This window comes from Microcebus murinus, chromosome 10 (assembly GCF_040939455.1).
Source record: "Microcebus murinus isolate Inina chromosome 10, M.murinus_Inina_mat1.0, whole genome shotgun sequence".
In the NCBI taxonomy this organism is placed as follows: domain Eukaryota; kingdom Metazoa; phylum Chordata; class Mammalia; order Primates; family Cheirogaleidae; genus Microcebus; species Microcebus murinus.
The window spans coordinates 32,243,017-32,257,279 of NC_134113.1; the positions used below are offsets into that span (position 1 = coordinate 32,243,017).

A 14,263-nucleotide genomic window follows, 5' to 3' on the forward strand; every position below is an offset into this window, starting at 1 on the left:
ACAGTGTTCTGAAATGAAAGCTTTAACTTAACCACTTTAAAAAATGGCTAATGGACTACCCAGGCATTTTCTATTTGAGGGACCCCATGGTTGTAGAGTACACTGCTACTGAATCATTTGAGGTAAAGTATAGTGGAAGATACATTACCTAATATTAGCTAAAAACAAAAATGGCAAAAAGGTACACAAATGCAAAGGAGGGTTATTTAACAAGGCTTGAAAAATTAACAAAATTAAAGTTATTCTAGTCTTATCTTGCTGAAGACAAGGAAGTCCTAAAAAAAGCTGAAATAATGTAGGATTTAAATAAATAGTGGAAAAAAACAAACTACTGCTGACAGATTGTCATAAAACAAAGACAATTTATTTAAAAATAAATGTACTGAAATATTTTTAAGGAGAAATAAACTGATTATATTTGTTATATGTATAAGTACTAAATTAGACATTTAAACAACTCTTAGAATTCTTTACAGAGTCTATAGGTAGTTTCCTTCTAATTGTCAGTTATTTAAAATCTTTTTGTTGAATTTATTTAATTATATAAAGATACAGAGATACATGCACTTCATTATAGAGGGTATAACAAATGATAATATTCTCACTTATGCTTTCAGAAATGTTTTATACTCCAACTTTGTTACAGATGATGCTTAATGACTAATGAAAATATCAGTGCTGGTATATATTTAAGCAGGTATAATTGTAAAGATGTAAAGCTAATGCAGATCTCAGATATAAAGCTTTGTTTATGGATAAAATTTTATGGAATTATAGATTCTATAGAAAATTTAGTCTATTATTCATGTCATAGAGTTGGTTTTCATAGGGTCCATTCCTATACAAATACAGATACTAGGATCTTTCCATTCCACACAACCACCATCCATTTAGATACCCCTCTGAATCAATGGGTTTGTATGCATTCTGCATCTTTGAAAAGGAAAGTATCTATATAGGGGATGTAGGGTGAACCTCAGTATGTTTTGTGACAAGATAAGACATCACTTGTGCCAGACGGTGTGCAGGAGAAGTCTTCACTCACATGGGGACTGATCAACTGTAGATGTCCTGGCTTCCATGGGATCTCTAGCACTAGAACTCTATTGCGGAGCAACCTTTGAATGCTGAATCAGCACCTGTTCATAAAGTCTGTTTTCTTACAGTCCTTTTGTCTTTCTCTACGCCTACTGACCTACAAGATCAGACTCTATTTCATGTTTTCTTCAAATTTAACCAGGGCAGTGATACTTACCATCCCTGGGTGAGATAGAGTTATCTAAATTTTCCTCTCTTCATCCTCGAAACATTTATTTGACATAAAAACTATGCTCTTCTTTCTTTAAAGCTTTCACTTTAGATTTTTTTAAAGATTGTCTTGTATTTGTTACTGATTGTTTTTAAGTTGTTTCCATTTTTTTAAACTTTCAGAATATTATGAGGGTACAAATATTTTGGTTACATATAATGTCTTTGCCTCACCCAAGCCAGGGGTATAAGCGTGCCTTTCTCCTATACAGTGCATTCCACATCCATTAGTTGTGAGTTTACCCACCCCCACTACCTTCCTCCCACCTGAACAGCACCCAATGAATATTACTACCGTGTGACCACCTTGGTGTTGATTATTTAGTACCAATTTGGTGGTGAGTACATGTGGTGCTTATTTTTTCATTCTTGTGATATCTCATTTTGAAGGATGTGCTCAAGCTCTATCCAGTGTAATATAAGAAGTGCTAGTTCATCATTGTTTTTTTGTAATTAAGTAGTATTCCATGGTATATATATATACCACATTTTATTAATCCCCTCATGTACTGATGGACACTTGCGTTGTTTCTACATCTTTGCAATTGTGAATTGTGCTACCATAAATATTCGAGAGCAGATGTCTTTGTTATAGAATGTCTTTTTTCCTTTGTGTAGATGCCTAGTAGTGGGATTGCTGGATCAAATGGTATTTCTATTTTTAGCTCATTGCGATATCTCCAAATTACTTTCCACAAGAGTTGTACTAATTTGCAGTCCCACCAGCAGTGTAAGAGTGTTCCAGTCTCTCCACATCCATGCCAGCATTTGTTGTTTTGAGACTTTTGTTTAAATGGTTATAATAATGTATTTTGAACTTTTTAAAAGCATTGAATACTATACAAATGGTTCTTTTGGTTGGCATGCAGAGCACTGTCCCTTAAATTCAGTCTGGTTCTGTGTTGAATGTCTTCAATTCAGATATCTGTACTTCATTTATTTTTTATATAGGCCATTCTCACTGGAGTTAGGTGATAATTTCATTGTGGTTTTTATTTGCATTTCCCTAATGATTAGAGATGTTGAGCACTTTTTTATGTTTGCTGGCCATAATTCTGTCTTCTTTTGAAAAGTTTTTGTTCATGTCCTTTGCTCATTTATTGATGGGGTTGTTTGATTTCTTATTAATTTTCTTAAATTCTATATAGATTATTGTTATCAGCCCTTTATCATATGTGTAGAAAGCAAATATTTTCTCCCATTCTGTAGGTTGTCTATTTGCTGTAATAGTTTCCTTGGCTGTGCAGAAGCTTTTTAATTTGATCAGGTTCCATTTATTCATTTTTGTTGCTGCTGTGATTGCTTTGGCAGTCTCCTTCATAAATTCTTTTCATAGGCTGATGTCTATTAGAGTTTTCCTAACATTTTCTTCTAGAATTCTTAAGGTTTCAAGCCTTATGTTTAATTCTGTTATCCATCCTGAGGTGATTTTTGTGAGAGGTGAGAGGTGGGGATCCAGTTTCAATCTTCTGCATGTGGCTATCCAGTTTTTCCAGCACCATTTATTGTATAGAGATTCTTTTCCCCAATGTATACTTTTGTCTGCTTTGTCAAATATTAGACGACAATATGAGGATGGTTTTATATCTGAGTTCTCAGTCCTGTTCCAAAGGTCTATATCTCTGTTCTTGTGTGAGTACAATGCTGTTTTGGTTGCTATAGCCTTGTAGTAAAGCTTGAAGTCTGGTAGACTGATGCTTCCCAATTTGTTCTTTTTGCCTAAGATTGCTTTGGATATACAAGGTCTTCTCTGGTTCCATAGGAAGCATGTAATTAATTTTCTTGATCTGTAAAGAATGATGATGGTATTTTGATAGTAATTGCGTTAATTCTGTAGATTACTTTAGGCAGTGTGGACACTTTAACAATATTGATTCTGCTAATCCATGACCATGGTACAGTTTTCCATCTGTTTACATCTTCTATAATTTCTTTTCTCAGTGTTTTGTAGTTCTCCCTAGTCTCTCACCTCCTTTGTTAAATATATTTGTAAATATTTAAATTTATTTGATGCTATTGTGAAAGGTGTTGCTTCTTTGATTTGATTTTTGGCTTGACTATTATTGGCATATATGAATGCCACTGATTTGTGCATTAGTTTTGTATCTTGAGACTTTACTGAATTCATTTATCAATTCCAGGAGTCTTTTGATTGAATCCTTGGGATTTCCTAGATATAATATCATATCATAATATCATATCTAGATATGACAAATCATATCATCAGCAAAGAGTGAGAGTTTGATCTCTTTTGCCCCCATTGCAACACCTTTAATTACCCTCTCTTGTCTGATTATTCTGGCAAGGACCCCAGCACTATGTTAAATAGAAGTGGAGATAATGGGCAACCTTGTCTGGTTCCAGCTCTAAGCAGGAATGGTTTCAATTTTTTCCCATTCAGTATGATATTGGCTGTGGATTTGTCATATATGGTCTTAATAATTTAAAGTATGTCCCATTTGTGCCTATTTTGTTAAGAGTTTTTATCATAAAAGTGTGCTGGATTTTGTCAAATGCTTTTTCTGCAACTATTGAGAGAATCATATGGTCTTTGTTCTTTTATTTATGTGGTGAATTGCATTTATAAATTTGCATATGTTAAACCAACCTTGCATCTCTGGGATAAAACCCACTTGGTCATGATGAATTATTTTTTGATGTGCTGTTGGGTTAGGTTTGCTAAAATTTCATTGAGGATATTTGCATCATATTCATGAGAGATATTGGTCTGTAATTTTCTTTTTTTGTGTTGTCCTTTCCTGGCTTTAATATCAAGGTGATATTTACTTTGTAGAATGAGTTGAGGAGGATACCATCCTTCTCAATGTTGTTGAATAATTTTTGCAGTATAGATATGAGTTCTTCATGTAAGTTTGACATCTAAAATCCAGGTATCAACCCATCTGGTCCAGGACTTTTTCTATTGGAAGATTTTTAATTCTGCTTCTATTTCTGTGCTTGATATTGGTCTGTTCAGGAATTTTGTTTCTTCCTGATTGAGCCTATGAAGTTTGTGTGTTTCTAAGTATTTGTCCATTTTCTCCATTTTCTGGAGTTTTTGAGCATAGAGATTTTTTATAGTATTCAAAGATAATGTTTTGTATTTCCATTATGCCTGTAGTCATCATTCCTTTTTCATTTCTAATTGAGTTTATTAGAGTCCTTTCCTTTCTACTTATTGTCAATCTAGCAAGAGGGCTGTCAGTTTTATCTTTTCAAAAAACCAATTTTTGGTTTTATTACCAATCTTTCATATAGTTCTTTTGTTCTCACTTTCATTTAGTCCTGCTCTGATCTTAGTTATTTCTTTTCTTCTGGTAGGTTTAGAATTAATTTGCTCTTCCTTTTCCATTTCCTTGAGACAGTTTATTAGTTTGTTGATTTGTGAGCTTTAGATTTTTTAGAACATTTTTTACTCATTTAAAACCTTTTGTTGAATATATTTAACAAATAATCACCAACCTCTCATTCTCAGAGATACTTTTTTGTCATTTGATTAGGGCCCTATATTTTGACATTTTCCAGTTGAGATTCAATTTAAGCAGATATGGTTGAAAAATACTGGGTGATAGTGTAAACTTAAGAGTTCTTTTGAAAGTCTTAACATAAATGTGTCTTGCAGAGTTGTAAACAAAAAGAAACAAATTCAATAATCAATGCTAAATGTTTACCATAGTGCCCCAGCACAAAATAAACACTCACCTAGTGATGATCATGATGAAAATAATCATGATTTTTTTTCCTTTACTATATTATACTAATTCTCCTTGTGGTAATGTCTATTCCTCTGAATGATTTGATGAGGCTTCTACTACAAAAGTATACCATTGTTAAATAGCATACAGTGCTATTTCAACTATTTTCTCACTGTCTTTCTTATGTAAATATCCACATGTCTTTCATATGTAAACATCCTGATGTTTTAAGCACAGTGGGTTTTATATAAATAAACCCATTTTTGTGTAATATAAAGTGAATGTGTTCCTTATCAAGATCAAATTTTGATTTTAAGTTTCTATGAGACTAATATTGTTCTATACATGTCAAGATGAAAGTAGTAGGCCTTAATTTGATCTAATTTGGGTGACAACACAAAAGACAAGGAAAATAAGGTGAAAGAGAAAAATCATGAATGAAGTTGTAAAATTTTATATCAGGGACAAAGCAAAATATGTTTTTATATTTCTTTTATAAGAAAGCAAGTAAGGTGTCCTTAATGAACGGTATAAAACCCAGAAGATATACTGATTAGACAGCACAGAAAAAAACAAATCTTTATGGTTGCTGATCTTTAGGTCTCTTAAAAGATTAACTTTGACATTTAGTAGAACCTAGTCAAATAAATTAGAGTGTATATAAAATTGGGGTATCTTCAATAAGTTAATGTTTTCATTTTACATTTAAAAACAGGGTGCTAAATCAGTAGAATAGCATTCTGTTCTTTCCTTCATGTCTAAGAATTCATATTTCTTTAACAGAGAAGAAGGGAAACCTTTCCTCACTCTTATTTAATCATTTTCTCCTTCTCCAGAGTAAAATTTACTGACACATAAACATAGTTAAACATCTTGGGGCTATCCATTCTCAGAAAAGAAAGGTGATATGACCTAATAATTCTAAGCATTTTCAAAATTTTATCTGCACAGAAAACAGAAATACAGATAATATAGTGAAGCTGCCACACAGTAGATTCAAGGTAGACATAAAAGAAAAAAAATGGCAGTGAAGATGATTAACTATGAAAAAGGAATTCAAGTGAAGTCAATAAATTGATATTCTTATGAGATTTAGTTATATCTATAATTTATTAGATGGAAAAAACAATTCTTAGATATCTCTTACTGTACCAGTGAGTTATCATTGGTACACAGTCACAGTTATTTTGAAGACTAACTTTGCATTTCTAAAAAGCAACATAGGTCTTTATGGAAATAAAATAATAATAATTTCTTATAAATAGACTGACCTCTGAAATTTGGGATGAAATGTTTGGAAGATATGTTGGCAAAACTTCAATGTTTTAAAGTCATACATTTTAAGATGATTTAAATAATTCCTGTTTTTCAGTAGGTTTTAATAGATATCTATCCTTCTCAACTTAGTCTTCTTAAACTGGAAATTTATCTAACTATGAGCATTGTCATACACTTGTTACTTATATACTTTACACATTATATTTCTTTAACTAATGTTCAAAAAACATTAGTGGCCATATAAACAGAGCTGCCATCTTGTGGATAACTAGGTAACCAGCTAGTCAATGCTGCAAGACAGTAAAATGCTATGTATTCTAAACTGCTCGAGTAAGTAATAATGTTCAGAACAGTTTAAATTTCCTTTAAATTCCTAAGTTCTGCCTATAAAATTATCACCTGAAGGACATGTTCATTTCTTCTGAAGTTAGTATTAACGTACACCTTATTAATATGTAAGTTAGGAAACATTGGAGGATGGTTTCTTCAGTTTAATTAGCCTCTAGTGTTGATTTGTTTTGATAATATAAATAATTAGTTTAACCACAAAATTGTTGTAACAGAAATATTTGTCAAGCAATTAAATATTGCAATGATTTCAGCTCCTGGGAAATATATCGTATGTAAGCACAGCAATAAAATTGATGTGTTTAGCTTAAACTGCAAAACATCTTCTACTTGATCTGTCAAAAATATTTTTATTGATTCCATGTTCTTCATATCAGAAAACATTCACTAATAAAAATTTACTGAGAATACAGTTCACATTAATTTCTATAAGGTAAGGTTTTTTCTTATATTAAGCTTTTACATGCTATTGAAGTTAAAATATTTTATATTCTTTGTAACACACAAATGCTAGCTGACCATTCTAGTTGGAGGAATGTAATAAATGGGACAATGTTGGTAAGTTAATTTTAAAATGTAGTGTTTGTTATTTTCCCTATGTGAAGTTGGAGATATTTTCAAAATTTGAAAAATATATATACAGTATTTTACTTCGTTCACATCACATATACACTGTCTGATTTTTTTACTTTAATCTAGATATATGTACAGACTGACGTTCAAGTAATGAGACTCTTCAAAAGGACATTCTGCAAATAAATTACTTAAAGGCCCTGACCTTTAGTATCTCTGCTCTTCTCATAAAAACACTACCAAAAAATTAGTAAAAACTTTGTAACTTCCACTCACCATTAATTTCAAATGACTACTCCCTACCATAAGATAATATATTTTGTATGTCCTTATGTATAAAATATTACTTTTACCAGACTGATTTTCATATATGATCCATTATTTCCTATATTTATCTGAAATTTCCCTGAGTGTTAAATGTAATTATTTAAAACTAAAATATAAATCCTATCTTAATTAATTACAATAAAACTTGAAATTGACTTATTAATGTATGAGGTAAAGACTCATTCATTTTTATAGGCCAACATTAATATGAAATATTAATATTTCTAGTACATTTTATTTCTCCCCTATTCATTCTCCTAGGAATTAAAATATATTCTAATAATTTTATTATTTTTTATATAATTCAGATTTTAAATATCAAATTCTTTTTATATTTAATAAGTGAACTCCCTTAAAATTTTACTAATGCCTTGATTAGAGCCTTCATCTTGTATAATATTTAAGCATTGAGATCTATATTTAAAAAAAATCTTATTTACATATATTCATACCACAAAACCAGGGTCCTTTACTAAGATAATCGCTTATTAATGTTTTTGTATGATGTGAGCAATTGATACAAAATGCCTGAGAGCAGGAGTATTTATATTTCCCAATCTTCAATGCGCCTTATTTCTCTAAGCCCATTATATGTGGCACTGTAACACTGAAATAAATGCAAAACAAAATAAGAAAGATCATAATATGCATGCATTAAAATCACCAGAATATACATTTATCTTAACAAAATAACTGAATGATATATATATATGTATATATATATCACTATGTTTTCTACATGCAACAATATATAATCTAATTTTGCTAGTTATCTATTTCTGCCATTAAATATTTATACAATTAACCTTTTATATAACATATAGAATAGAGGAGCATATTTAATTTTATAAATACTTTTTTTTCTGCTTGACATATCCATTTAGCAATTATCTTAGCCTTATCATTTGTCTACCAGGAATACAGTTGACATTCCCATTGTCCAAATTCATCTTTCTGATCTGTAATTCAATTTTATGTCACTTTGCATGGCAGTGAATCTTTCTTGTACACATTTCTATCTAAATTCCCATGTTTTTAGGAAGAAATAAATAAACAATGTCTTTCGTGTTAGTCTAAAGTTCATTTTGACAAATAGTCTTCTTGAGTCTAGGATCTTACATTTGACTAATATGATTCACTTTTGAGTAATTCTGAGAGGGGTAACAACTTCCAAGAAAAAGAGACCACTGAGTGAGTCAATATTCTAAATCAAGTTAATTTGCAACATTATTTTAAGTTGGAATTTTAAGAGTTTACAAAAATATTTCTTTCATTATGTTAAGGGCATTGAATTAACTCTACATTTTAAATCTCCCAAGTGTCTTTGCAATTAACACATTTGATCTTTTGCATAGCCAAAATAATAAATGTATCTTATATTTATGTAATATTTTTCATTTTATAACAAGCTTCCACACATTGCCTCATCCGATTTCTATATCAACCTTTTGCTGTGGGTAGCATTATCATTCTCATTGTATACATAAAAGATGTAAGTTAAGAAAGTTTTTACAGATAATAGGTGATGTAGAGAGAATTAAGGCTGAATCTTTGGAACTCCAATCCAGAACTCTTGCCCCGGTATCACACACTAACTTGTCACTCAGAGTAATCAAATAAACTAATGGTCCTAAAAGTCAGAACTTGGGAGAAAAATTTGAACATATGGTTTATGAAAGTGTCTTCTCGGATGTTATCAACTTTTAGAACTCTCATTGAAGTCATCAGTAAAAATATTTTTTTCTTATTGGAAATGCGGAGGGATTTTAACAAGTTATTTGCCCTGAAGCCATTATTCAGAAAGAATGAACCAACATAAAGGCACGCAAGAGCAAGAGCACTGTTGGTGACTTCCCTTTCTTTCCCTAAAGGTGAGAATGGATAAAGTGAATTTCCTTACTCCCTCTCCAGGTCCTTGTACTGTTTGCATGCTGAGCTGCACAGCTTTCAAAGGGCTTGCCCTGGGATATGGCTGGGCTAGATTTAGAAGGAACTGGTCATTGAATAGCTCTGGTAATTCTGTCTCACAGTGATGCGGCTGACAGCTCCTTTTGGTGTGGAAAGCTTGGGTATATTTCAAGGAGATTGTAGTTTTGTCTGCTTGACAGCAAGCTGTTGCAGCCAGCTTAGCCCATATCCTCCTCTCCCACTGGACTTAAACCTGGGAAGAAATCTGGGGCTTTGATTAAGATAGTAGGTAAGAGGTGCATACTTGTTCCTCATTTGTGCTCAAAGAGAACAGCACTATATCATAAAGTAACTTTCAATTATTGAAATGGGATTGTCTATATAGCTGCAGTGACTTATAAATTACTCTTGGTAAAAACCAGTATTTAACATTATTATTTTAATAATACTTTAGCTTTATTACATAAAACTTTGGAGATACTGTTTAACATTCAGATAGTAAAATGCATTTCTATTTTTGTGTTTTTATTAGAAGATTTTAAAAGTAAAAATGGCTGCTCTGACCAACATGATTGAAAACCCCACTGTACAATTGTCTACTTTATAACTTTTCTCAACTTTCTTAAATCTCATGGGGATAGTACTGTAAAATCAACACAAACTAATTAATAAATTTAAAATTCCAGATGTGGTTTCATTGATCTTATGCTGTAGTATCTAGTCAGTGAAATACCTTTTATAAATACTGTTATTTAATAAACACTTTTGAAAATGAAAATTTTCACAGATTCTAATTAGGTAGATTGATCTTAGTAGATTAGGGGGGCAGTATTTTCAATTTGTGATCCTTCAGTAGCTCAATATTACTTTCACTCTCCTTTTTAGCAGAAATTATAGTCAGAGATGAGCATTTGAATTTGCAGCTGACAGTTTAGGGTTAAGATATGATTCCAGGTAACAGAAGCCAATGAGAGTACACCCAGTTGATGTTTGTGACATCATCTTCCAGTCGGAGTACATAGAACAGCTGAGGTAGCGTTCAGTTTCAGCCCCAGTGCCATCATGATGGATGTTTACATCTCTTCATTGAGAGCCAATTATCTCGCTTTTGTGTGAGGCCCAAGGATCACTCATGCTGCCAGGCTGCACAGAGCACTGTTGGATCTAGCTGAACGAATTGTTTTCTCTGTCTATGGTAAGAGCCTCTTCTGTTTTACCTTCTCTTTCAAAATAAAGCTAGATGTGTCTAACAGAGAAAATAGTGTAAGGGTCAAACAGGATTGCTATCTGGTAAGCTTTTATTCAGAGCTATGTTTAGCATTATTTAAAGGTCTGTGGATTTAGCAAAACGAATTTAAAAAAGAGCTTGCTAACGTGTATCCGACAAACTAATTTGCAGTAGAAAATAAACGGCAGGTAATTCAGCTTTTCTTTAGAACAAGGAAAATAACTGCTGTTATAGGACTGCTATTTTGAATGTGTTCTTAAAATATACATGTGTGTATACACACCATCGTGCTTCATTTCTTTATATTTTGCTATTAGTAGTAAAGAGTAGAGGTAGAAATAGTCAACCAAGTAGTGTTGCTGTAGATATAAAATGAGTCAAAGTTTCTAATTGTTAAATGATAGTTCTTTGGGACAGTTTTCCAAAGTTGTATCTATACAGGAAAAACAAAATTTACCAAGTGAGAAAAAGCTTTAGCTTCTGAAATAAAGTTGTAGTACTTTGCATTCATATTTATGATTTTAATCTAAGGAAATAATAATACATAATTTTAAGGAACAGTGTGAGATTTTTTTTCTGGAATTAAGAGATATTAAAATCATTTATTGCATTAACTGCTTTTGAATGCATAACAAAATACTGTGTTCTGTAGATCTGTAGAAAATTTAAACACTGAAAGTTAACCTTTATATTATTGAATCATTTGTCAGTGGTGATACTTATGTCAGAGTATCTTTGTAATATTGTAGCAAAACAAATATATTTACAGGTGTTGAACTGCTGTGGATATAGGTGATTGAATCTGACAGGGATCCTGAAAAGTCAGATACACTAAAAGCTTTCAATCGACTGAGAATGTTCACATGCTAGCAAATAAAGAATTCAAAAATACTTCTAACTCCTCAAACACTGTCTGTTATTACTGTATAGAGTAGTAGACTATTGTTATTTTAAAAATTTGAATGCGGTTATTTATGCAATAAATACAAGAAAAGAGTATAATTAACTGTTATTTCATTTAACATACTCTTTTTTAAGAGTGTTTACATTCCTTCCAGGGTAATAAAACTTTTGAACAATGACTTGTTCATTGGCTTTGATATCCTTGTGCTTTTCAGATTGATTTTCACTCTGCCTTTAACATAGAATATTTCTGCCTTTGCAAACTAGTAATTTTGATAATTAGAAATCGGGGTTTGGAGGTGCTCAAGTTGTGCTTTAAGACAGCAGGGGTTTCTCAGCTATGTCACACTTATGTATCTTCTGCTAGCCCAGTCCTGTTTGGCAGCTCTTGACATTTCTGTTGTTCGATTTGTCTCCTTCGGTCAATTCAGGTCTGAACAAAACTGAGTTTACAGAAAGTGTCAGATATGTATTAATGGAATCTAAAGAACTGAGCTGCTTGTCTCAGTCAAAATAATATATAATCAACCAAACCTCAAGAACTTACTAATACACTTCTAGTGTTAATTTTTTCTTAGAAATTTTGAATGGTATATTCTATGAATTTCAAAATCTAAAAGTGGGCATCTAAAAGTTTTGATGATAGGAACTCGAAAACATAACAGTTCATTGGGCTTTGAAATGAAGTGTTGTGTGTTTTTTTTTTTTTTCCTTAAGTACTTTAACGTGGACTTGAATAACCCAGTGGTATTGACTCTATCATTTTCACAGGTGATCAATCTTAACCAAGGGAAAAGCATTTGTTTCCTAACAATTAATTCTCTAAAAACCTATTGATATCATTCTGCCAACAATGAAGAAAATCTTGCTCAGCCAATGAATGGTCCAGGCATTTAAATTGTATTTTCTTCTGTGCATGAGTGCTTCTCTCAGTATTAGCCTCCCTAATCACAATTCACTGCTTTGATAGTGATTGCAGTGTTAAATTGCTTATCTTTTTTTCCCTTTGAGCAACTTTGTACAACGTGGATATATGTGATGTGTTCTACCTGATGATGGACTTCATTGACAGAAAGTTTTTGCTTTTGCTTTTTGTTTTTTTATTGGACAGAGGACATTAATGGGATCGTAGTAATTTCCCATGCCACTAACTCTCCCTAGGAAGAATTCTCAGGGCAAGGTGACATAAATAAAAGATGCATGTTGCTACATGTACTGTTGTGGTTTTTTTGCCTCCTTTCCAATAAATGTTTTTTGTCTGAGTTGAGTAATCATTTTTATTTGTGTTAATTTTTCTTCTCTATATTATCTCATCCAATTCTTTATATGTGGTACACCGAGTTAAATGCTACTAAGTGAAAGGTTTTGCAGGAATTAAGAAGAGGTGGAAAAATACACAGTAGTGAAAAGAATCTTAGTATCTGTTCTGGTTTGTGCATACCCCATATGCTAAGGGTGATATATTATTTTCTTTTGAATATTGCTCCTCAAATTATGTTTTGCTTATTTCAAAATAACACTTTTCTGTATGCTTTAATCCTTTACTAGAATTTAGTTTAATGTAAACCCTTCGTTAGCTTCTTGTAATGATTGAATATATCATGGTTTTCTAGTTTCTAGTTTGTCAGTTCAAACAGTCGAATGTGTTATGAATTCTATGCTTGTTTTGAAAGTAAAATTCTGCACTTCCCAGGCCAACTTTTTACTTAAGTCAAAATATAGTAACCATGATGTCATCTTAGCTTGGACTTACATTATTATGTGAATGTATGGATGTTTAGGTGTATATTTTATGTGCATAAATAAATGTATTATGTGTATTTTAAAGCTTAAAAGATGTTTTTATGGACATTATGTCATACATTCTTAACAATTGATCTTGGATAAAGTAATTGATATTATGCAACTAAGGAAAGAGACTAATTATTTGTGCCTTCTTGTCAAAGCTGACCCACTCAGTAAGTCAGTAAATGGGGGAGTAAGAATCAGAAACGGGTTTACAAATTTCAACATACTAAATCAATTTTTCTTCTTCTTTCTCTCTTTTTTTTCTTTCTCTTTCCTCCCTCCCCCTCCCCCCCCATATATCTGGCTATCTAGTTACTAATTTTTTTAACTCTCTACTCTGTGTAGAACACTCTTCTACATTCTTGGCATTTTTAACTGAACGATGTAAATGATGCTGTCTCTTGTGTATGTTATTTTATTTCCCCCTATCTGAAGAGCTCTCATCTTTAAGTTACAAATATAGAATGTATTTTAGGGTTTGGCTGAGTAAAACCAACGACTTTCTAAGAAATAGGAAACGTATTAAAGGATAGACTTAATTGCAAGTCTTGTGTTGAATGTATCTTTAAATTCTCAGGAATGTTCTAATTTAAAGTAGATTTGTATATATATTATGTTTGGGATTTGTGAAAATGTCTATCAATTATTTTATAAGTTGTATTTTATTATTAATGTGATCACTGCAATATTAGAAAAATATGTAATTTGTAGTGGATTCTAAAAACATTATCAAGCATTTTTAGACAAAGTTACCTTGTATTGATAGTGTCTGTGCAAGAAACCTAGCTTTATATTCATCCTCTATTTTATGGCAAAGTCTTTGGTGGTAATATACGGAGTTTACAGTTGTTTGGCTTTACACAGGACTTAGATAGTATAAATAAGAGGATGAAAAAATTGAGGAATT

General features: G+C 31.7%; 1 protein-coding gene across 2 annotated transcripts in view; it reads left to right on the forward strand.

The window, feature by feature from the left end:
• MGAT4C (MGAT4 family member C) overlaps positions 1-14,263 on the forward strand; it is a 678,972-nt gene that overhangs the window by 450,235 nt on the left and 214,474 nt on the right. Inside the window, exon 1 of one of the 2 annotated variants that reach the window (XM_012745559.3) lies at positions 10,599-10,632. The exons of the other annotated variant lie outside the window; for it this stretch is intronic. The gene's annotated coding sequence lies outside the window, so the exon portion shown is untranslated. Of the gene's footprint in view, positions 1-10,598; positions 10,633-14,263 lie in introns of those variants that run through there. 2 annotated transcript variants of the gene reach the window in all.